This window comes from Geospiza fortis, unplaced genomic scaffold (genome assembly GCF_000277835.1).
Source record: "Geospiza fortis unplaced genomic scaffold, GeoFor_1.0 scaffold70, whole genome shotgun sequence".
NCBI classification, from domain to species: domain Eukaryota; kingdom Metazoa; phylum Chordata; class Aves; order Passeriformes; family Thraupidae; genus Geospiza; species Geospiza fortis.
This window is the reverse complement of record NW_005054317.1, coordinates 5,022,345-5,047,183: the sequence shown is the minus strand read 5'-3', so window position 1 is coordinate 5,047,183 and position 24,839 is coordinate 5,022,345. Positions and strand designations below refer to the sequence as shown.

General features: G+C 40.5%; 1 protein-coding gene across 1 annotated transcript in view; it reads left to right on the top strand.

Annotated features, from left to right (window-relative positions):
- PTPRG (protein tyrosine phosphatase receptor type G) overlaps positions 1-24,839 on the top strand; it is a 305,765-nt gene that overhangs the window by 96,608 nt on the left and 184,318 nt on the right.

Below are 24,839 nucleotides of genomic sequence, written 5' to 3'. Positions count from 1 at the left end.
GTGCTTGCAGTTTGCGCAGATCCATCTCACACATTAAGCATTCGCCAGGACCGCTGACACATGGCTCTCCAAGCAGCCAGCTGGCCACTGCCATATATAAAAGTTTTGGCAAAACTGTAGAAACAGATTTCGCTTGGGAGAGAAAGATGTGCTGGCTTGAATACGTCTGATGAACAAGGTGGAGTCACCGACAGAAACCCCAGCACTCCTGTCCCCACCTCTCCCTCCTTCCTTGCATCTCGAGCCTTTTTGAGAGGTGCTATAGTTGTTTTAGTAACTCCTCCATGCATACAAATGTTTACATGTACAAGCTTGGGGTGTGTTTGCTTTCCAGCACTAAGGCTATATGAGTTTTTCTGAAGATCTAAGGTTTAATACTATGTGGTAGTCCAGCCTTTGTTCTTGTAGAACAATGAAGGAAAGGCAGAAATTATCTTCAACAAGAAAAAAAACCCCTAACTATCGAAGGGACTGCTAGTGTCAAATTATGGGACTATTTTATGTGAGCCCCAGAAACTACAAAAAGGCAGCCTGACACATTGGACTGTGTGCTTTTCTTCTGCTATGAACCTGCAGCTCGTGGAGGCAGAAGTGGTTCATACCAGGGTGTACTTGAGCAGTTACTGTTTGGGAAAGTGTAAACTAAAAATAGATATCACTTGTTTCTGGATGAGGATTTCTTTCTCTTGTCCTACCAACATGTGCAAGCACGAGCTGTATTGTTTTCACGTAACCTTTTTTTCATTGGAACACAGAGTGTTCATCTCAGAAGGTTCTTGAGGAGAATTCCTCATGACATTTATGTTGTGAAAAGGGGCCTTATTGCCCACCTTAAAAGTCGTGACACTACTGTGCTACCTCTGTGAGACTGAAAAATATAAACACTAGTATGTGTGAGACAGTCATCACTGGAGAATAAGCTGAAAGATTGGAAAGCTGAGATGAAAATGGAGCTCCCAAAGGAGTAACAAAACCTCCTTGGCTCCTTGTCTGGGGCAGATGTGTTTTGGGTACAGCAGGGAGGTAAAAGCAGGACTTGGGGGTGTGGTGCTTTACCCTGTGTAACTCAAATGAACAGAGAAGAATCCCCACAGGATCACAGATTCATTCCTCCTGAACTTCAGCATCTCCCCCATTCTTGATGATGCCTCCTTCCCCACCAAAACAGACTCCATCCCCTCAGACCTCTATTCTGGAATTACACATCATCTTCTGCATTCCTGTGTCACAAGTGTTCCTTCCCAGCTTTGAAAGACTCCCTTTCTGCCACAGTCTTCTGCCTCTGTTCCTAGTTGTCTACCAGCTGTGCAGTCTGTCCTTGCTGGTCCAGCACCCAAGACATTTTCTTCCTTTTTCCTTTAAAGAGAAGGACATCATTGCTGCCCTAAGAGCAGTGCTGCTTCTGCAGCTTCTCCCTGTGGGGGGAATCTTAAACTGGAGTCTTCAGCCAGGCTGGAGACCTTGGCTGACCACTGGCAGGGAGCTTTAGTGGGGCTCTGCTGGCTCAGCTGTGATGGCAGACTGCCACTTGAATTACCTGGGCTCAAAATGTTGAGGAAATTTATTCAGTTTCAATTAATCTGCAGAAATACCTTAGGAGCTTATGTGAGAATCAGAATCTGTTGTAAAAGGATTTCACATGGTGAGACTCTTGATGCAATAAAGTGTCAGAAATCCTCCCTGTTACTAAAGAATGTAGATGCCTGTGTGAAATTGGAAGAGCAGGAGACCTGGACAGTGGCTCTGTCATATCAGTCCTCACAGGACTGCAAGGAGGGAGAAATGGGGCCACCTTCTCTGACTGTACCCAGACATCAAATCAACTCCTCTGGGTTACTTTGCTACCCTCTGAGTATATTTCTGGGAATTCAGAACCCAGATTCAGGTGTAATAGAGTTTAGGGACAGGAAGCTTGACTGGGTGTGGGATCAGTTTCATCTTGATTCCCCAACAGTATGTTAATATTTTACTCTAGTGAATATTTAAGTAGCCTGGTGATTATTTCTAAGGAAATGAGATCAAACTATTGGTAATGGTGGTGAGGAACAGAAAGGCAGTGTGCCAGAGTAATTTGTTTCAGGCTGTTTTTTATTGGAAATCACAATTATATGTGTTTCTCTGTAAAGCATGCAGGGAACTTTGCAGCTAGTGATAGTTTTTCACTTGTTACTTATTTTAGATCTTGTAATTTGTGTGTTGCTTGGATGCCCTTATTGATACTGAGTTACCACAGTAGAAACCAGTGCATTTTTGGTGTTTTGGGATGAGGGGAAAGGCTCTGGCTGTTTTGTAGCTGGTTGGAGAAGTCTGGCGTTGGGTCAATGGGAACAAGGAGTGCAGCACCCTCGGAGTGCAGCACGTGTAGTCTCCTACTCTGCTTTCTTTCTATAATCCCTGACTTTACTGGATGTTTTCCATGGGATTTTTGTTTCCTTCTTTTTTTAAACATTAAGGCTGTTTAAAATGAATCCGTTGTAATCCATGTAGCAAAGCTGTGTAAGTTCCTCATAATGCCTGTTGGGTTGTTTTTTGAATGAAAATCCCTAATCTGTTATCTGTCTCTGTCTTTAGAATAATTTTTTGTAGCTGGGATTATCTCCTCCCTGGGTAGTTATGTCATAGTTCATTTTTGAGTCAGTGGCCAAGCAGCAAAATAAGGGAGAGGGGGTTGGAGATGGGAAAAGCACTGGATCAGCCCTGAAAGAAGAATAGCATTTATTCATGCTGAAATGTAAACAGGCCAAAAATTTTTCAGCTAAACAAAGCATTTCTTTGAAGCATGTTCTTAATTCTTTTTCAAAATATGACTCTACTGCAAAATACAGTTTTTCTTCAGAATAGAAAAATAAAATATTCATTTTGCAGCTGATCAAAGTGAACATGTGAACTTGTCAAATGACTTTTTTTTAGCTGAAAATACTCCCCATATTAGACTAGATTAATTCAGATTCAGACTGGCCTTTTTAAACAAACCCCATAGACTCACTTGTGTGTATCCATGGCAAATCCTGCTACCTTTGTCTCCTCATGAAAATAACATTTAAAATGGAAGAAAGAAGTTCAAATTGAATGGTACAGTGTGGGATAGAGGGATTCAGCAATCCCATGTTTCTAATTGCAGATCAGGAGGAGGTGGTTTTGGTAGCAGGGTGGAAATATTACAGTGAAAGGGAGCCATCTGTTCCTCTTTTAGCAGGAGGGTTGCAAGAAATGCCTGAAATAAGGCATCAGTCACTGTCTGCCAGTGGGTGATGGAGGCCGTGGTTGGTGATGAGAACCAGCCCTGGCAGAACAGCTCTGCAGAATTTGTTGGAATTTCTTCCACCTCTGAACCTGTCTCTGCACTGAGGGCAGGGAGTAACAGCACCATGTTTAGGAAAGGCTCATGTACAGGAGGAAATTGTTCTATTAATTGCCATTGAGGTTTCAAAAACCGTATACCACCTTGATCCAGGGAGCCAGGTGGTATTCAGTAATCTTAGACTGCCCTGGAGAGCTGTCTCAAAGAACAGAAGCCATATAATTAGATATAATTAGATTTCTAGATAACTATTTTCCCCTTTCTTTTTGGTTGTGCTACAAGCCCAGTAAAAGTTTTATAGGCTTCATAAACCTGACTGGCACATACCTTTCCCCCAGCCTGAAGGATCACTGTGTATTACAGTGCTGGGCAGTGATCAATGGTACAATAACAGCATTCACAAAAGGCTTGAGACCCAAAAGATGCACTAATGAGAGAGCACATTTTGCATCTTGAATATGAATTATTCTCCTGCAGCCTGAGTGCTTGCATCATGTCAGACACCAGAACTGAGGACTGAGGGAAAACTTTCACTGTAAAAACTTCTTTCGAGGATGTTTTCAGTGTAGTGGGATTGCACTGTCAGTGGGTGAATTGGTATCAGGCCTTGTTCAGTCCCCAGTTTGAGTGTTTTGCAAAACTTTTGGAAGCTGACTTTCCAAAAAATCCCTTCACTGTGGATACTTGAAGGTAGGAACTGTCATCTGTGATCTTTGAGCAGCGTTGTCTAGCTGGGGCTAGATCCAAACTCTCTGTGTGTACCCATAGTAATAACCCTTTTCACAGGACAGGCCCCTCTTCTGAACAACAACAGGTATGTGGAATGGCACTGGTTGAATTTTGGGAAATTTCTTCCAAGATGTCAAATTGTGCACCAGGGATAATCCAACAACTGGCAGTGGCACGGTAAATGATGGAATAGTCAGACTTTGAATCCTGTCTTGTGCTGATATATTTATTTGCAACTTTAAGAGAAGATTCTTACCAGAAGAAAGTTATTTTAAAATGCCATGAAAATGTTTGAGTAATTGTCAAGATAAGAATTGCCTTTGTTGCAAGCAAATGATGTTGCAAAACATTTTTGCAAAGGATTTTGAACACCTTAGCTAGCAGGTTGTTTCAACCTTATCTTATTTCATACGAGGAGGGACAGTTTCACAGACATCTTGTGGGTGTTATTTTGTTTTGATTTGTTTGTTTTAATTGAAGTGCTACATACTGCCTCTTTTTTTTTTTCCTTGCCGAAAAATATTAAACTAAATGTTGAGAATAACACACAAGCTGCTCATTTCGCAAAACTCTGTGGCTGAAAAAGATTCTCAAAAGTGAGCTTATTTCTATTTGTGGAAAATACCAATTTTCCTTTGGTATTTGAATATCAAATCTGAAGGAAGCTTAAAGCTTGCTTTCAGCATATTGCTGTCTTCTGGGCAGCAAGCTGTTATCAGCATAGGTATTTCCTCTTTAGATCCTGTGGTCTTGCATGTACTGTGCAGTCCTTGGAGAGCAAAATGAGGAGTTAGCAGAGTTGTTTGATGCCTCTGCCATCTGCTCTAATTTTCACTTTTCTGCTTCTTTTGTTTCCCCCTCTTTTTAATATATTTGGGTTTAAAAATGACAACCAAGAGAAAAAGACATTTTTAATGGGTAGTTACAATTATACCTGGAGATCTCCCTGCTGTTAACTCCGCAGTGTGTTTGGGACAGACTTCCATGTATCACCTCTTTCTGGTTTTGTCCCTCAATGGATTTCCCTATTGAACTGCACATCTTTTTCACTTTGCTGGTGAACTGTTTCTCCTAAAGACATTCACTTGGATTAATGGTCCAACCCAACCTGATGCTCACAGGAGATATTTTGCAGGTTTTATGGTGGTCGAAGATAGTTTGTCTGCTAAAAGGTAGATGCAGAGTAAATGGCTTTCTGTATATTTTTACCTTTCGTTTATTTCCAGCAGCTTTGCTGATATGGAAAGCTTGCAAAAATATATTTGTGGCTTTGAACAGGCTTGGTGTATATCTAAAATTTAAACAATTTTCTAAACATGTGCCAGGAATGATTGTGAAAACACCAAATTTGCCTGGATCCTTCAGAGAGCTGTTAAGAAAATACTTTGTCTCCAAAACTAGGAATTAATTTGGTTTGGAATCTTCTTAGCCCTGTTTGGCTTATGTGATAAGATGTATATACATTTAAAAGAGGCCTATATAATGCTTGCATACATGCACAATAGCAGCACATGCCCATAAACGTTTACAGTGTGCATTAAACTTCTGATTGATTTAGGCTTCAGAGAGAAGCCCGGGCTATGGATTTTTCAAAGCTTCTCACAGTAGTATTTCTCCTTTTGTGTGGGAGGAAATAGCCACTGTAAAAGCAGGACTCCACTGGAATAATTAAAAGCAATTAGGTCAGTATGTTTATAAGTAGTCTAACAAAGTGTCTACTGAAAAATAATCAGTGAAATTCTGGTAGTTCTGCAGGGGAACCTGTGAGGAGAATGAATACACAGGGGAGCTCCAGTCAGCGAGATGTGCAGTCCTCTAGCACTTAGCAAATCAGCTGACAAAGGGAGCTTTGAAAAGAAAATCAATTTAGGCAAAAGAACGCATTTATCAGAGCTTGATTAATGATGCAGAGATATCACTGGGAAAACAAAGGTTTTCACCCAGCTGTTTCAGAGTGCTGGCTGTGCCCAGGACAGCTCTGTGTGTGTCAGGGTCTGTCTGTCCTGCAGCACGGGACATGCACAGAGCACCCTCAGCCACCTGCCCAGGTTTGGGCTGTGCACCCTTGGGGATCCAAGGGTTTGCATGAGGAGTCCATGAATGGTATGTAAGCAAAAAACCCAATTATCTGTGGTTTAAATCTGCACTTACTGGGCTGTGCACCCACCTTGGGAGGTGTTTGCAGAGTACAGCTCAAACAGACTGCAGCTCCCCTGCCTTACGGCCTTTGCAGCAGGAGGGAAATCAGAAGCTGCAGGATGAGACATGCAGCCCATATAGGAGATCCTGTGTATGTTTGTATGTTTATGTCATTTTTTCAGTTCCTCATTAGTCTTCAAACTGTGGTGGGTTTTGTTTGCTTTGTTTTTGTTTTTTTTTTTTAAACCTGGTTCTCAAGAGTTTTGTGACCCCAGGAGTTTGCTATTGTTGCAAGGAAATGATGCTCTCTTTTTTTTTATGAGCAGTAAATGTTAAATAAATTGAATTTTAATGTTTACTATGGTCCCAAAGGAAGGTAAAACCATTACCTAATGACCATAATGATGAACAGATTTTATTTAAATTTGGAATAATATTTGATCTGCTATGCTATTAATGTTGATCCTGTTAAAAAAAAACACACTCTATAAATATAAAGGAGTAAGTGTGATTAATGCAAGGAATATGAAGTTGAAAGTGATATAATCTGTTTGAACTGGAATTTACTTCTGTGCAAGTCTAGATGCTGAATCTATTCTGTTTGTAAAAGCAGAATAGCAATTACCCTGCATTTATCTCTTCCTTTGGAATATTCTTCCCTTAAGTTTATCTGGGTGATAGAAAGGGATTAGTAATTATCACAGAATGATCTTCCAGGATTTAAAATTCACAGTTTTGTGCATCAGAGGTTTGGGGTTTTTTCATTGAAGGGATTTCAAAATCTACATCAAAAATATTTTAATGATGTTTAAGGTGTATATATGTATGCCTTTTCATATATGATCTCAGAGGAAATCTCCAACATTTCATTTTTCTTGAAAATTGTTTTTAATAGATAAAAATGTATGTGAGGTTTATAAAACAGAAAAGCCAACTACTTGTGTGGTGTCAGTTCCCAAAAACTGCTCACAGAGATCTTGTTCACATGAGTTTCAGGGTTCCAAAAAACATATTTATGTAATTCTGTGTAGGACAGAGCCCTGGGCCATGCCTGTGAGGTTACTCTGGTTACAGATGCTGCAGAAAAACAAGAGTGCTGCACATCTGGGCTTGGTGCTCCAGCACTTAGAAGACCCTCCCTGATCCCTTGGGCTCAGAATGCTGGAATGGTGCCAATCTCACCTGCTCACACAAAGTGAGGATTTGCAGCAGACCCTCTGTGCTGAAATCTCATTTAAATCTTTTTGTGTGGTGCTTGGGGCTGGATGCACCTTTCACTGCTGGTGAAGGCTTCCCTGGTGAGGGAGTGAGAACAAGAAAACTGGGTCATAGGGGCCTTCCAGGGTCCCTGTTAACATCTGGAATTGGACATGGAAGGAAATTGCAAGCCCATAGAGGCTCTAGAGAACAGCTGGAGCATGTTTCCCATAGTTAAAGGGTTCATTATCTTGAAATACAATCACATTAAATAAAAACTGGCCTAAAATCTTTTATTGTTTCTAACCTTGGCTGTCCTGCCATTATTTGTTTTACAGCCATGATTTATGAGAGAATGAGGTGATATCACCAAATTGGTTGTACTTCATATGGGTGCTGCAGATCCCAGCCAGATGCTGATGATAAATCCAAAGAAATTTTCCTTTTATCTTTTTTAGCATTTGTGAACCTGGGTGGTTGGGGCACTCTGTTAAAGCTTGATGTCCTTGTGACATTGGTGAAGGAAGCTCTTGGCTCTGAGATGAGGCTGCAGTGATTCCCCACAGCCTTGGAAGTCTGCAAGGGAGGACTGACCTGCGCCTGATTGTGCCTTCCAGACTCCAAAGCATGAGGCTGTTTACCACTTGAAGATGTCTTGTGCCATGTGAATCTGGCAAGAAAGCCCTGTTAGCATGGAAACATGGACCCCTTCATCCTGAGCTTTCGTGGGGCTTCTTATGTTGAATTTCAGGATGAAGCCTTTCCTAGCTCAGCACTTTTATTTTATTTGTGTATCAATTAAGAAGCTACCTCTTAAGAGACTCTTTAAATATCCCAATGAAGAAGTACTGACTGCTTATGAGGGTCGAAAATGTTGCAGTCTCTAATGTCACCAACATGTCCTGGAACTCCTACAGGCACTGGGAATCCCTTTAGGGTCTGTGTTGGACAGGCAGCCACAGGAGCAGAGATTCTGTTCTCTGTAAATGTTTGCATGTGTTAACCTGGCAAAGAAAGCTCAGGACATCCAGCTGTAAGGACTGTGTGTTAAAAACTGAATTAATGTATTGTCATACAGATTTCCATTAGAATGGAAAAACAAACAGCCAGATCTCTAATGTCTTTTCTTTACTGTGCACATGGAATAGCAATTATTTTATGAAGATAGTACGTGGTAAATATTTATAAATAAAACAGACAAACAGTGAGACGACAGTGAATAACTAACTATAATATTGGAGTCCTGCTTCAGAATAATGTACAATTGCATTCCTCACTATCATGAAGTTCCTTCTTAATTTCACAGAAAGTTATACAGTTGTCAGTGTTCAGTTCCAGTGGGGTGACAATGGATATGTTCTGGCTAAATTTTTGTTTAATATCAAGGTGGTATTCTTGTTCTAGGCATAAAAGCAAGTAATCTCGAAATACCGATCTTTTTTGGGTATAGTAATTACTGCTTCTTCACCAACTGGAAGAGCAATTAAGCCCCAACTAATGACCAGTTTTCTACACTGTAGCTATTATGCTATATCTTAATAATAGTTATCTCATCAAATAGCTTTCTTCCTTTGGAAAAGAAGTGTCTAAATTCATTACACATTTTACAGCTACTGGTCAGAAGAGCTTAATCCTTTTATCTTTTGAGGCAATTTTAGTTTCTTTCTGTTCTCAGATGCATCTGGTTCTATTTAGATTTTTTACCCTCTTTAATTTGTCTTCTCTGGCCACCTTAGAAAATAAACCTGCTTTACTTGCAGGGCTGGAGTTTGGACTTTCATCTGAAATAATGACTTAATGCCAGGCAAGGGAGATGCCCTGCTCTGAGGGCAGATGCCTGTAAAGTGTGAATTTCATTTTTGCCTTTTAATCTAACCAATTTTGAGAACTGGCTGTTGGTGAGTTGGGGGTTTTTGGCATTCCTTTTTCTAACAATTTAAACTACCATATTTTGAAACATCTAAGCAGTAGCTACCAAAGTAGAAAGGGACCCTGCACTGTGTGGTTTGGTGGGGAGCAGCTTGGAATAAAAAGGGGCCCATAGGGATGAGGCAGCACTGCCAGGTCTGGGAGTTTTATTGTTGCTCTCACAGCATTTGGTGTTTTTCTTTAAACCACAGCAGCTGGAGTCTTCTAATGAGAGGCAAATTCATCAGCTTCCGTGTAAAAAGGCAGCAGTGGTTATGGGAGACGAGCTTGAATGTCTGTTCCAGTATTGCTGACTGGGGGAAAAAAGGTCACATAAAAAGCCCCCCCAGAATGCTTTGGACATATTTTTGTAAATAAATATAATCTTTCAGAAATTAAATGCATAGTAGGATTAGGAATGCTGTAAACAGAGAGGCAAGTTCTCCATCCCCCCGAGGTGGTCCCTTTCTCTTCCCAGTGTGTTGCTGCTGCCCCTTTGCAGGACCATGGCTCTGTGTGACATATGGGCAGAGAGGAAAAGCCCCTGCAGGGGTAGTTTTAACACACCATATTTTTATTTTTTTTAGGTTGATGTGTTTCTTTGTTTGTTTGTTTTTATTTTAGAAGCAAACACATCTTCTCATATGGGTTGAGAAAAATCAATCCTAATGATTTGTTAAACTACATTGCCAGAATCATAGTCAGGGCTAAATCAAGGTAGAGATACGAGAGAAATTGAAGTAAGTCCTATGGTTACTTTTCCTGTTAAAAATTCTTAACAGTTTAGAGCTGAATTTGTAGAAGCATTATTAAATAAACTCTGGCTGTGGCATGTTTGCTTTAGGACCTTGTTTAGCAAAGCACTTTAGTAAATACATAATGTGAAGCCCATGAATGATATTATATCTGTGCAATGGATAGAACACACAAGTGAGTGCTCAGTGTCCAAGATATGAGGAGCCCTTGAACTGGAACTATTCACACAATTGAAGTTAAACATTTGCTGAAAAGACATTGGATTATTCAGCTATTTAAAGTAAAGCATGTGCTTAAGTACTTTGCTGAATCAGAGCCTATAAAAAGAAATGTTCAGAAAAACATGTGAATGCTGAAAATGGAAACTAATGTCTAGTTAGCTGATATTGTGTGGCTACACAAGTGAGCTAAAGCTGGGTGTGAGACCGCTGTTGGCTGGGTTGGCTCTGTGCATCTCCCATCCAAGCTCCAGGCTGTGAGCTTTACTCAGGAGTGTTTGTGCTGGCTGCCTGGGGTGAGTAAAACAGAAGTCTATTCTAGGGCAATAAATCCACTGCTTAGTTTGCAAGTCATCATACCAGGAGCATTATGCTACATGATATGCGTGCTATAAAATGCAGGGCTTCTCTGAACCACTTAATCGAGGCATAAACTGGAGCTGTGAGGTAAACTCTGGAGGCTGAGTGTGAGTAATGATCAATAAGATGTGTCTCAATAACTCTTAAATTAATAAACTTCTACTACTGATTTACTAGCTTCTCTGTGTTAGTGGAGTTATAAGTGGTTACATCCAGAATTTACTTCGGAATAAGCCCTGCTTGCTTTTTTGCTGCTGTGAGAACCTGAAAAGACCAGTGAGACCAGAAGTAAAAGACAGCTAGTATGAGTCACTGATAGTTAAAAAGAGACGTAAAAGCATTGGTGCAACCACTATTACAGAGTTTAACTATTTGCATGAGCTTCTGTCCCTTAGAAAATCATCTCCTCCCAAAGATGTGCACCTGGGTATGTTTCTGACAGCAGGGACTTGTACAGGACATCACAACTGAGGAAGAAACAGAGTGCTGTATGTGCTTTTAAAGCAGGCATTGAAAAAGGCTTGGAAAAGATACAAATAAATCCTATTTTACCAGAAAAAAGAAATACACCACCACCTTTTTATTGTTAGATAGTATGAAGCTTATAGGTGTCATCTAGAGTGTAGGTGTCACCCCCATTCTGAGATAAATAGCAATCCATGGATTTTCATTTGCTTATAAAGACAATGGAAGTGGCTCCAAGCCAAGCACTGAAAGGTGTTTGGCCCTTGGACACCCGGGTGGATCCATGTGTATTAGCCCAGCTCCTGGTATTGATGGGTTTGGTTTCTTCTGTTATTTCCCCTGGATTAGATTCTTTTTTTGTATTTGTCAATAAAGTTAGGTACTCTGGAGTACTGCCAGGATCAGTTGCTCAAAGGTAGTGAGACTGAACAAAACAAATCAGGGGAGAGTGAAAAAAGATTGTAATGTGTGTGTGCTTCCAGATTTTCCTCTGAAACCACATACCCTGGAAAGTTTCTAGTTTAAAATGCTGAACAAAATTCATTCTCATGAGACCAAGACTTCAGTCTCTTGAGTCCACCAACTATGGCCTTGATAAAGTCATTAAATCTCTTAAGACATGCTTTATAATCAGGAAGGTTGTGTTTAATTCTGTATTTTGGTCCTTGTTCCCAAATACTGCTGCTGTGATTACCTTAAAATACTTTGAATACTTCTAACTTCTTCCTATACATTTGTACTGGAAAGAAATTCCAGTCATGGATTGAAATCTATTTTGTGTTTTACTTTGAGCAAAATAAAACCAGAAAGTCTGTCTGCTCCTCAAAAGGCTCCTCCTGGATTCAGTGTAAGGTCACAGATACCACAGGAATACCAACAAGTGCAACAGTGCATTGCTCAGCAGGGTAGGAATTGATCTTGTCCCCACAGTGAGCCAGTCAGTATCTGGATTTTTGTAGATGAAACAAATAACGTTGACCTGAAGGAAGAAAATAACATTTTTGAATATTTGTGTGTGGTACTTTGGCTGGATTTGTTGATCTTTTTCCCCCACACTTTGCTTTTTAGATACTGAAAGTCCATTGACAAATTCCATCAGAGCTGAAAGAAGGAATCCAGGCTTTTAGAGGATATCTGTGATTCAGAGGAGACAGGATTCCTTTACACATTTCTGATCCAAGAAATATCCTCTAATTAGGGCAGTGGAGGGCTCTGTTTGGGTCTATTCAGTGTTATCATTGAATTCCCAGCCTGGCTGACTTCTCTGAATGATAATTCTGGGCAGTGAGTGACCTTCCCTCTGGAGAAAAGTTATCCTGCACACCTGCCTTTATTGATGAAGACCCTCTGCAGGTGTCTGGATTGAGAAGTGTGCATCTCCATCAAGGGAAGATGCTGTGCCCTGAAGATCACCTGGAGGGCAAACAAGGACAAGACTGGACACCTGCTGGGCTGGTGTAAGATGTAAGCTGCAGATTGAAATTTGGAGAGCAATTAAACATGGCAACAACCTTTAGAAAACAAAACCAAAAATGACTACTCAAGACTTGAGTTCTTCAGTACTCAGTACCTTTCTGAACAAGGTGAAAACTGTTTTTAAGGCTCTCAGAGGTGGCTTTATGAAGTGTAGTGACTCATGCTTGTCATGTCAGTATGTGTTATCCAACTGTTTATTCTGGCATGAAAACCTGTTAGTTTTCACTGATACTGTAAGAGTGGAAAACCAAACAAAACCTGAGATTCCTCCCCCTGGAACAGACCAAGCTTCAGCAATCTTTTGGAAATATTACAAGGCTTTCCTTGATTAAGTGAACTGTTTATAGACCTGGGTAACTATCCAGGATGCCAGAGGTTAAGTGAGATAATTTATTTTTGATGAAAATCCAGAAAAACAAAATCTGGTTTCAATTCTGTGCGTTAACATGCCAGTTAAGCAACTGGAAATACTGTTCAAGGAACATCTAGTTCATAAATGAATAAGGATTTCAGGCCTGGAGTAGAGAATCTGTACAAACTGTGCAGCAAAGGCTGCTCTGTTGGAGTGTGTGGTTTTGCATAACAGGTGAACTGAAAATGATGGGTATGACAGGAGCTATATTTAAATGAGCTGAGTTGAAAGCAGTGCAAGAATAGAGGAAAATGATATACACAAATCACAGTGAATTCTGTCCTCTGCAGATTTCTTTTGTCCCAAGCAAAAATTGCTGTGATGGAACATGAGGAACTAACTTTTGTGACCGAATGAGCCGAAACAACAGTCTGAGATTGGCAAAGGTACATGCCTTGTGGCATGTGAAGAGGAAAGAAACAAATGTCTTCTGCAAAAAACTGAGGAAAAGAACAGTTTCATTTTCCAGGGCTTCAGAAGGAATTTAAAGGATTTTTTTCCTTATGTACAAGAACACTTCAAGATCATAATTTCCAGTGTTTTAGGTCAATACAGTCATTGAATTTCTGAAAGGTCAAAGTTGGAATGAAAACTACTGTGAATGGGTCTTTCCACAACCAAGTTTCTGGGGTTTTGTCAAGTATTTTTGCATATTTTTTGTAGTTTCAGCTACTATTGTCTTAAAGGAAGGACCAGGAGAGTGTAGAGCAAATGATGTTTTGTACACCACTGACTGGACTGCAGCAGTGTGGTGTGAGGATCTCATGCTTCCCAACCTCTGGTACTAGAAAAATACTGTGGTGTGATAAAAATCATCATTTAGGGTAGCTTCAAATCAGAAGAGAGCTCCAGAGGGCTGCAATATCTTTATATTCCCAAGGGAAAGTCCTGGTGTTATCAAACTCAGTGCCAATCTTGTCACATCAGTGACACCAGTCTGCACTGGGGTTAGCCCATCATCCCCACACTGCCTCTGTCCTAAGTCGCCATCTCTTTGTTCCTTAACCTTAAATACAGCAGTAATTTTACTCCAGTTTTACTTCTTGACATTACTGAAATGACTTAAATATTTCAAGTCATGTTCCTCAGTGGACTCATTAGGTGGGGCATACAATAAATTTCATTTTTTTATTTAGGGAGTTTTCACTGCCATTTCTCTAGGCTTAAAAGCACTCATGCTTTAAATAGCAATTTACCTTTTTTTATTTTGCTGTAAAAATTGAAATGCACTGGTTTCCCATACTTCCAGACACTTGTAATCTCAGCTATGCTGCATTGAATTGAATCTCATATTTGCATTGTTTAGTTCCCCACCCCCCATTTTCTTTTATACCATGTGAATCCTGTGTCTGTCCTTGTTACATCAGGCTTCCACAAGAGACAATCAGGTTGATCTCCAAGCTCATTCTTTCAGTGAGCATCTACTGCTTACCAGGTTTCTTTCCCCCCTAAAGAAATTTCCTACGTGTTAAGCAAAAATGGTAAAAATGATAATTTTTTTTTGTTACCTCTCAAGAAGCTCCTGCTGGGATGGGCAGTGTGCTGTCTGTTAGCATTGTAACAGAAAGAGCTGCATTTTTCCTTAAAAGAGCTTTGTTATGAAGTTCATTTGACTGAAAATATTTTGCATGCTTAACTACCTGCTCGTGAATTTTTCTATGCCAAGTAACGTGTCAGGAGCTAGCAGAGCATAGTAAGTTAATTACTTGTGTGCATACTGTGAAGGAAAAGCAAACAGCAAGGCACCGGTGATAGGAAGAATGAGACTTCATTTCAGTCACCAGAGACTGTGTTGTTAATGAATCCACTCAATCAGCAGGGAATTGGTAATGTAGATAAGCCCAGGTATGGCTGTGTACCGATAGGAAGATTAGTCCCTCAACCAAAACATTGTTTTTAGTGAGAGTTTGCTAATATTGAATAGTTTCTCAGAAGCACCGGTGAGATAAAGTAACAGCCTGAATAATTATGGCTGTCTCGAAAAGACATGATGACACTGATGATCTTCTAATGTGCTCTGCAGACACCATATAAATCCAATATCTTACAGATTTCACAGTGAAGTGATACACTCCAGATTCCATTTTATGGTGTGTGTCACCACGGGCTGCCCAAACGCTGCTGTGACTGCAGAGCACAGGGAGCTGTTCAGAGCTGCTGCTGCCTTCCCCACACTGGACAGGGAGGGCTGTGGGGACACCTGCCTTGCTTCCAAGCATCCTTGGTGGCAGCAAGTGAAGATGCTCCCATGGGAGGCTGTGGGAGCTGCAGGCAGTGAGGTGGAGAAACAGGTGATGCCCTTACATTGCCCTGGGGAAAACTCATCCTGGGAACACCTGCATCCCAAAGCCTGCAAGCTGCGCTCTGGGGTGACTGTCCCTAAATGAACGGTTCATGTGGTGCTGGAGGAAAGAACTTTTATCCCACCTAGGCTATCTTTTGTTATTTTTATTTAACTTAGTGGTTAAATGTGCACCACAGGTACTGTGGAAGTGAATCTCCTGCCGTGCTCACCCTGACTCTACCCATCACAGCAGTTCCTCACTGCCAGCTCTCTGCAGCAGCTGGTTTTCCCCCAGAGCAGCTGCTCAGGTGTTTGTGTGCATTTCCCTGCAAATGGTAGTGCTGACAAAAGGGAAGGGGTCTGGGGCAGGAGGGGGCTGCTGCCAGTGCCCTCCTCCAGCACTGATGGGTCACTACCTAAAACTCATCTGGAGAGAAGGGGTATGAGCAAATAAGATCCACATTAGGAATATTAGGTCCCTTTCATGACTTTGATTTGTTGGGTTTTTTGGCTTTGTTTGTTTTTTGGGTTATTTTTTTTTTGGGTGGGTTTGTTTATTCATTTTATCCTAACTCTGGACTTTCCTAATGGAAAACTAAAGCTGGTTTGGAGCAGTTTAAGCCATGTAGTGTAACATACTGGAAATGACAGATATAGAACAAAAATGAGAGAACCGGTGGTAAATGTTCTCTGTCAGCCACAGAAGCAGTGCCTTCTGATGGAGTACCTCAGGCTGGACACTAGGGCTGCTTATTGTCTTCCTATTCATTCCTCTTAAATTAATGGTAGAAACATAGACTGAATGTTAATAGAAGTTGAGGGCAGGGTTCATGATGTGTCATTAAGTAAAAGCTAGCAATCTCCCAGCAGCTCTCCTGGGAGCTATTTTGCTGGTGCATATTAGTGACAGGGACAGCTGGATTGAGAAGGCTGTTGGAACAGAGATGCCATTAAGAACTTAGTTGGGCAAAAGTTGATTTTCACCTAAAAAAGCAATATCACAGCAAAGGCTGTATTTGTCGAGATTTGATGAGTGACTTTGGGGACTGTAGTGTTTTCTGTGATGTGATTAAAACAATGAGGTCCTAATCTGGTGGCTGTCTCTGGTCAGGTTAGGATCAACAAGGGGTTTTGAAAAGCTGAGGGTGACATGTTTCAACAACAGATAATTTTATCTTCCTGGCTTTATTTTTTAAATTCACCCTCCACTTAGGACACTTCTGTTTTTTGTAAACCTCAGCCAAAGCAACAAGTGAAAATCATTTTTGTAGTAGGTTTCTTTTGAAAAGATGAGTACTTTCACCAGTGCCTCTGGATAAGCTTTATTGATATCAGCCCTCTCTCCCTTTATTCCCTTTCTATATTGCTCTGTGCTCTCTGTGGGTGTTTTATTAACTTGCATCCTGCAAAAATTCAATAAAAATATACAGTTTTTTCCTGTCTTTCTTCCTCCTTTTCTTTTTTTTTTTCATGCTGGCTTTCAGAGACTGAGCTCTGGGGAGGGCTTCTTTGGTTAGTTACGAGGAACAGATGGGAATCAGGAAAAGGTACTTGCTGTTCCTGTACCCACCCAAATTGGAGGTAATTAAGTTACAGTGATGCATCATTTATGTTAGTAGTTTCTTTGGTGAGATCAAGTCTATTAAGGGTACATGTGAGAAGTAATAGGACTCAAGTCTGTGGTGCTTTGAGAAATAACTGGAACTGGATTTTTTCTAAATGTGTTTGCAGGTACCCTGGCACCAAGATCTGTAGTGGGACAGTTGAGTCTTGCACAGCTTTTTATCTCGATAGCTCTCTTGAAGTTTTGAGCAATCCTTGCAGCTGCTCTGATGAGACAGCTGAACTTCTCCCTTTAGAAAGGAAGGGAGTGAAATGGAGCATATAGCTCCTGGTGGTAGGAAGGAGATGAGAAGCAAGATGGGAATTTTAGATTTCCTGACGTAAATGCCACGGTGTATTACTGTCAGCATCATTCAGCATTCATGTCTGAGCCCCTGGGCCGGTTAAACAGCATGGGAGCGTTGATGCCTCAGCAGGGTTTCAGTCAAGCCCTCAAACAACCCATGATCTCTGGTTCAAAAACCACAAGCGAGTTCCTGAGCCCATCATGTCTGTCCTTGCACATTTTCTCCTTGCCTCGCTACCCCTGCAGCCTGAGGTGTGTCTCCCACTGTTTCAGCTCAGCAAATGCTCTCAGGGCTGCTCCCCAGTTTCAGCTCCAGATCCTGGGGGGACTTTCACCTGCAGTGCGTGGTAAGATCACAGGCACAGAGTGGCAGGCTGGCTGCTTGTCTTCCTGGCTTTTGCCTGCTCTGGGTGTTGGCAATGGTTGCTGTAATTAGCACTGAGCCAAATTCAGGTCCTCTCGCTTCCTTTTCTTTCAACAAAGTCTCGCTGAAGCCCCCAAAGCCTCCATCTGCATCCAGCAACTCTTGGGTGGGAAAGTTTCTCGCCCATTTTCTTCCTCTTGTTTGCTCAGATTTATTTTCTCAGAGCTTTTTTCATGCTGTGCTTTCTCCTTGGAGTAGCACAGATGGAACCATGGTTTACATCAACATTCTATGAGCTTGTGCTTTTTCATATGTTTAATTCTGTGAAATGCCAGATTCATTTCTTGTTTTATCTTTGCTCTCTGCAAGAAATGATGGTTTTTTTCTTTCTCATGGGAAGGTTGATCACCTTTCTGGTATGTTAGAGCCAGCTCTGGAAGATGGCCTTGGAGAAGAAAGCATGAAGCAAGGTGTTACAGAGAAGGGGAGGTTAGCCCAGGGGGATGCATCTGTTCAACTTTGAGATGTTTTATATTGTGTTTGTCTTACATTGTTCAGTTTAAGCTTTTTGAGGCAGTAGCTGTGTGCTGGTGAGGTTTGGAAGAATGGAACCCCTCTTCCTTCAGCTGCATTGGGGCACAGAGCAATATAAATTTCCCTCCTGTCAAGGGCCATCATCATCCAGCTATTACCCTGTAAATGAAAAAAGGATAGTTGAAAAGAGAGACCCTTCTCCAGAGAAATTTGGCCTGGATGTGACCTGTCCAACGCACCCATTACTAAAATCTGTGTCTTCCTCCCAACAACATAAAGTGCTCTCACTCAGCTACTGCATTGATTTGCAATACATCTTCATTCTGTAATTTCCAATAGGATTTATACTTTTCAAAATTACATTTAGGAAAAAATCTATTTTTATGTCTGTCCCTAGTCTTCATAAGGCTTTACTGAACTAGTATAAGAATAGAAGAAAGGTAATTTACGATGCCTTCATATAAATTAATCTCCTGTTTTTTCCTTATATTGTAAGTTATCACCTCGTTTATTATATGCAGCTCAGGGTGAGCAGTTTTAAAAGACCTCTGATGGTTATGAAATGAATGGTGTGAGATGTCAGATAAATTTATTAAAAATGTAGAAAATGATAAAAAACAGAGGATGTAGATATACATTGTCTCAGTCACTTGCCACCAGCAGGCCCTTTCAATACCACAATTTATCCTCCCACTCAGTGAGTTCTGCATTCTAATTTTATTGATATTGTTGTGCTCTGTGCTCAGTATAAATAATTTTGAAATATTAGTTGTTAAATTCAACAGGTCATTAGGCAAGTCTATCTAGAGTTTATTGTGTGAGACACCCCTGAAAAAGCCCCAAACTATTTTGCCATCACAGCTAAACTTAGTACCATTTTCACTTTTGTGTGGTGGTAAATTATTCAGCTCACAAATGCTAAAACTTGAAATGTTCATGGAAAAAGCTTGTTTTAGTAATTACACTTACTCCACTTTTTTGTGAGCTTCCTGCAACATTTGTCCTAAGGTCCTGGTGTTTCCTAATGTTGGATATTTATCATACATTTTGCCACTGGCAGGTTGATAGGTACAGTGGGAGCTTCATACAAGATTCAAGGCAGCTTCATACTTTTTTGAGGATAAAAATTGGGATGCAGAAAGTCTGTATATGGGGGGGATATAAAAAAAACCCCACTGCATTTGTGACTGTGTAATAGAGATAGTTTACTAAGAAATACAAAGGTTGAAAACGCATTCAAAACTTCTCCAAAGGTAAGTGAAGGTTAGGAAGTTTAATTAAAAATCCAGCAATAACTGTAGCATCTGTGGATATGAAAATTTAAGGAGAACATGCATGGCACTCTGTCTTTCAGTTTAAAAGCTGCAGACATTATAGGATAGTTTATATTTAGGAGCATGATTTAAAGCCTTTCTTTGTGATTGCCACATCCTGGCAGTCTGACAGTATCATTGACACGATCAGATTTGAAGATCAGCTTTCCTTCCACAGCCCCATGGCTGGGCAGTGCTGGAGCTCTGGTGGCATTGGTGCTTCTGTGCTGTTGCTGCTGGTGGCTCAAAGGTTACTTAAATCCAGCCCCTTTTTGTTCCATCTTCCTGGATTCTGTGCTTGTTCCAGCAAATACTGGTTAAGATACGCCTTATCGGAGATTGTTGTTGGGGAAAGTTTCTTTCAGATTTTTTGGCTTCTCAGAAAACTGTCCCTGGTTATTTACACCTCTCCCAAGCCTTGCACACCTTCACTGTACTGAGCTTGCAGATTGCTTGGACCTGTTTGTGTCTCAGCAAGCTCTTCAGGATCCTGCCCTTGCTATTCGGTCTCATTTTTCAAGCAGTAATTGGAATTTTCTGCAGGCACGAGTGTCTCATGTTAAACAGAGTGATGACAGAGAATAATAAAATGAAAAGCCCTTTTCCCCCAGGGCAGGAAATCTTTGTTCAAAGCAGCACTGTGAACTCTTAACTACAGGCTCTCCTTCTCCATCCCTTTGATTTTGGTATGCCATCACTTTAGAGCAAGACAGTATAATTTCAGCAACTTTTCCCCCTAATATAATGATTTAACAACGTGGCTGCTTTCTCTGCAATGGGAAGACTTCTGAAAGATGCTACTGATTTTTATCAAGGCTTTCAGGGATTTTTATACCTTTACCTCTGCAGCCTCATGCTAAATCAATCAGCAAGAGATATGTCATTCAAATAATTCTTTTTGGCCTTGTATCTAAGTGCAGCCTTTAGGCTTCATCCTACAGATTTCACTTTATTTCTGCTTCCCATGAGGGAACTGCAGGTGAGAGGAGAGGGTAAAGGGAGGCTGATTTTTCAGCCAGTCTGGATCTGCAGTACTGCCTTGCTTCCTGTCACTATTTACGTGGCTTAAGAACCTTCCTGGACTTACTGATGCAGCTCCTTTTAAATGGCAAACAGTGATGATGAGATCTTCTGGCATCAATTAACAGCTTCAGGTTTTTGGTTCCAAATAACAGAGAGGAGCCCTGGGACTGAGATTTCCGAAGGATCTTAAAATGCTTCACTTCTGTAGTGAATTTCACTGATATTTGTTTGTTTAAAACAATTTTTTGCTGTTTGAAAATCCAGCCTGCTATTGAAGTTCATTACTTTGTAGCTGAGCAAGGGCACCTCTTCCTTGTTCTTCCTCTGTGTGGAAGAAAGGAACTGATTTTGTTTGCTGATGGTGACATTTCAGTGTTTCTTGAGATTTGGCTCGTGATGGAGCAGTTCAAGTAGGGCAGAGACTTGGAGGCAGAGATTCAGATCTGCAGTGTTGCTCAGCTAAATGCTGGAATGCTTGGGCCAGGTCATAGCTGCCAGTCCCTGAAAGGGAACCATCTCCATTTATCCAGAGCCTGTAAAATTTACAGAGGTTCTTACCTGCTGTGATCCTTGAGGTCTGTAGGCTGCCCCCCAGAGCTGTGCAAGCAAAGGCTGGGACCTCTGTTTTCATTTGAAGAGGAAATACTAATTTGTTCTGTCCATCCCTAATAACTGGTTGGATTTTGTGCTAAGAGAAACATGGAATTTTCTCCCATATTGAGAGGATGGGATAGGATGTCTCCATGAAATGATCAAGCTAATTGCAGAAATGAGGGGATTTGATTGCTTTGCAATCATTATTACCATTTTCATTCAAAAATGAAAAGTAAAGAGGCATTGAGTTTGTCTGAGGTAATTATGTTAAAAAAAGGACTCAAGAACAAATAATAAAAAAATCTCCAAAATTAAAGCCTCTAAAGTAGTTCTTTCCATGTCAGGCCTGAGATTTAAAATCACATTTTTGTAAAAATGTTTAGAAAACAAGTGAAATTAAAAAAAAAGTTTATACTTCTACATCTTTACAAATGAATGAGGAAAATCATATGACTCAAAATTGGCTAATTTTTGTTAAACTATATCTGTGTAAAGGTATATGTGTTACAGACCAATTTATATCAGAGTGGCTGATCCATTAATTAAAAGTTATGCAAAATCAAGGAAATGCCAATGTTTTTAATAACAGATGTTTTAAACAAACACCTTCTCTGTGTGAGAAAAACAAATATATTTGATTTTTCTTTAAGTGGAAGTTTTTATACAAGCTTTAATTAGATTTTGGCAGAATACATTAATGGTTTTTCATTAATGAAGACTGCTCATTTCTTGGTACAGTAAAAAGAAGAAAAAAGTAATCTTGGATTATATTTAAGGAGCAGACAGTGTATTAAAAAACTATTAAAGTTACTGCAGTCATTGACAGAATGATTTTGCATGAGAAAAGAATCTAGGAAGCATCAGGTAATTTCAGACAAGGATGGGTGATAACACCTCTGGCATGAAGTGTGGGTTGAAATGTGTGTGAGACCCCAGGGTCTGCTGAGCTCCCTGACCCCAGCTCTCCTTCCAGCCTTGGGAGCCCTTTTGTCCCTGATTTCAGCAGAGGAGAGTTCGAGTCCACAGAGACCTGGCTGCCACCCCAGCACACCCTGCTCTTGCATTTGGCTGATCTGGGCTGCGTCCAGCCCTCCTGCCCCAGTGGATCTGAGGTGGATCCAGCCCTCCTGCCCCCACTGTTGGACCCAAACCCATGGTTCCATGGTTTCCTTTTCAGTTCCTGCAGATACCAAACACGATCAGTTATCATTCTTTCTGTGCTGCCTCTGCATCAAATATTCGAGCTCTAGGATGAGGCTGCTTGGTGTTTACCTTTGCCTGCAGGTTGTCCCACCATCTCAGTGGAAATGTGTGTTATTTGTTAACACAGGTGTGGGCTCTTAACTTGGCTTCTGAAAACCGAATTATTAATCGGCCCTAAAAGGCCAACTCAAATTCATTTGAAATTTTATTTGATTTAAGTCACCATGCTTACTGTTGGAAAAATGAAATACAAATAGCCATAAGTTCCTGTGTTTCAGATGGGTAAATGTCACACACAGAATTACAGGATTTCTTTTTTTAACTAGGTTTAAGTGAAACAGAGTCTTTATTTAGTGTCATGTTTTTATTTAAAAGCATTTATTTAAAGTTCTAAAAAACAAAGAATTCAATAAAGCAAGACAGGTGTAACTGCAAATGATTAATGATATAATTCTCAGTACTTTATAAAGTGTCTAACGCTGAAGAGATTTATACAGTGCAGAATGGCAATTGTGCTTTGATGGAAGGAATAGGTAATCAATATCTGCAAGCTTGGAAAAAGTGTTCTATTTCCTCCTCTAATGATATAGGGCTTTTTTGCAAAGCAAGGATGTCTGGAGCATGAGACACTTGGAAGAAGAATTAATTTGAAATCTGTAGTGGAAGATCAGTTTTAATTGAAAGTGCACTTGAATGTCCATGGAAAAAAAACAGGCAGTTGGGCCTGGATCCTTCTGATGGCCACCTGGGAATTTGTGAATCACACTGCACTATTCTTGATTACATTTTATAGTTGTTGAGGGCCTTTTTTTTTCCTGGGTAGGAGCTATAATTTATTTAGTTTTGTTTCAAGCTCAGAAGTTTTTCTCTCCCCTCCCAGGCCTGCCTTCCCCTTTCTGTGGTCATTGTTAAAGCTGGAGCAGCCCCAGTTCTGCACGGCTGGGACTGGAGGTGTTGGGGTTGTGGCCCCTATATCTGTCTCAAGCTGCAGCAATTATGGTGCAGGTCACATTGCATGTAGTCATTTACATATCAAAAACCTGTGAAAGAAATTAATGGCAAGCCCGGGCATTTATAAAATCCTGGGCTGATTTTAACTAGCAGGTCTTGAAGCTCTAAATCAGAGCTTAGCCTTATGGCTGTAATTTCTGCTATCAGGACTTGGAGTCACAGCACCAGCACTAAGTTGAGGTTTTGAATTGCTGAGAGAGTTTCATTGCATTAGATTTTTTTTTCTTTAATAATTCAGCACGAGTATGGAAACATTTTATGCATGGAAACTTACCCTGTCACATGAAGAAAGCAGATACTGCTAGGCTTTATTTTGTTAGATTATAGATGTACAAGCAGGTGAAGCTACTGTGTTTATCAAAAGCGATTTATTGCTATTTAATTAATTCAAGCAAGTTAATTTCAGAAAAAAAAAAGAAGACTTGTTTTTTTAAAATGAAACAAAGCCTTCAAACGTCTGTGAAACACCACATTTCATCAAGCGTCAGTTCAGGTACCTAAGTCAGTTGAGGTTTTAATTCAGCGTGGTGTTTTGTTTGTTTACCCTTATGGCTTGTTTTATTCATTTTGACAAGGCAGTTTTCACTGCCAGTAGGTTGAGAACTGGCTATACTCTAAATAAATAAATAAATAAATAATTGTGACAAGATGCATGGAAGAAACCCTACAGTCTCTGTTAAAATAAATCTGCCTACTTAAAAAAAAGGAAAAAATTCCTCATTGACACCAGAATACTTACAAAAGAAAATTGGAGTGCACAGTTCCTTTTGAATGCGCAGCTGAAACCACTGCGATAGCCTCTGTGGGCAGAGTGCTTTTGAAAAGCTCACCCCTTGTTTATAATAAAGCCAGAAAACGAGAGCTGGCGGGTTTGATTATGTGTAGTGCTAGATATTTAAAGCAAATTCCCAAATTTCATGGGGTAGATGCAAGGTTATATGTAAAGTAAATCTGAATTTCCAATTAACTCACTACAGACCAATTACTAAGAGCATCCTGATTGGAGAAAAATAGCTGTGCTTGAGTGGAAGACATTTGGTTTCCACTATGTAGGGGTTTTAATAATTCTGTTCTCCTTGGTTGTGGTACATTGGGAAATAGCTGAAAGCAGCTCTTGCTGACAATATAAGTTGAACCCCGAGATAAACAAAACTGATTTTTGACCTGGGCAGATGATATAAATGATTTTTAAATGATATTGCAATTTTGCCTAATTGTACTTGAAAGTAAAATTTTCTTATTGTCATTTGGGTACCAGACAGCATTTGTGTGTGATGAGTATAGCAAAATCTTGCTATTGATTAAGTGTCCTGCATCAGCTCACAAGAAGAGAGCACTAATGCACTTTGCAACTAGACAGATTAAAACCCAGAGGCCAGAGAAACTGGCCTTCCCAACTGCTGGGTTTGGATGGCACTAATTAAATATACATATGCTGCTCAGATGCAAGGGTAATAAATGCACATTGGTGCCTCATTTCCTGCTGGCTGCCCACTGAACAGACCTGCTGACTGTGTGGTTCAGAGGTGTGATACAGGTGTGACATCAGGACTCTCAGGAGAGCAAAGTTCAGCTCTGGGTTGTAACTTGGTTTTAGCACTTGAGCTTGGGCAAGTTGCTTCCCTTCTCAGCCATCAACTTCC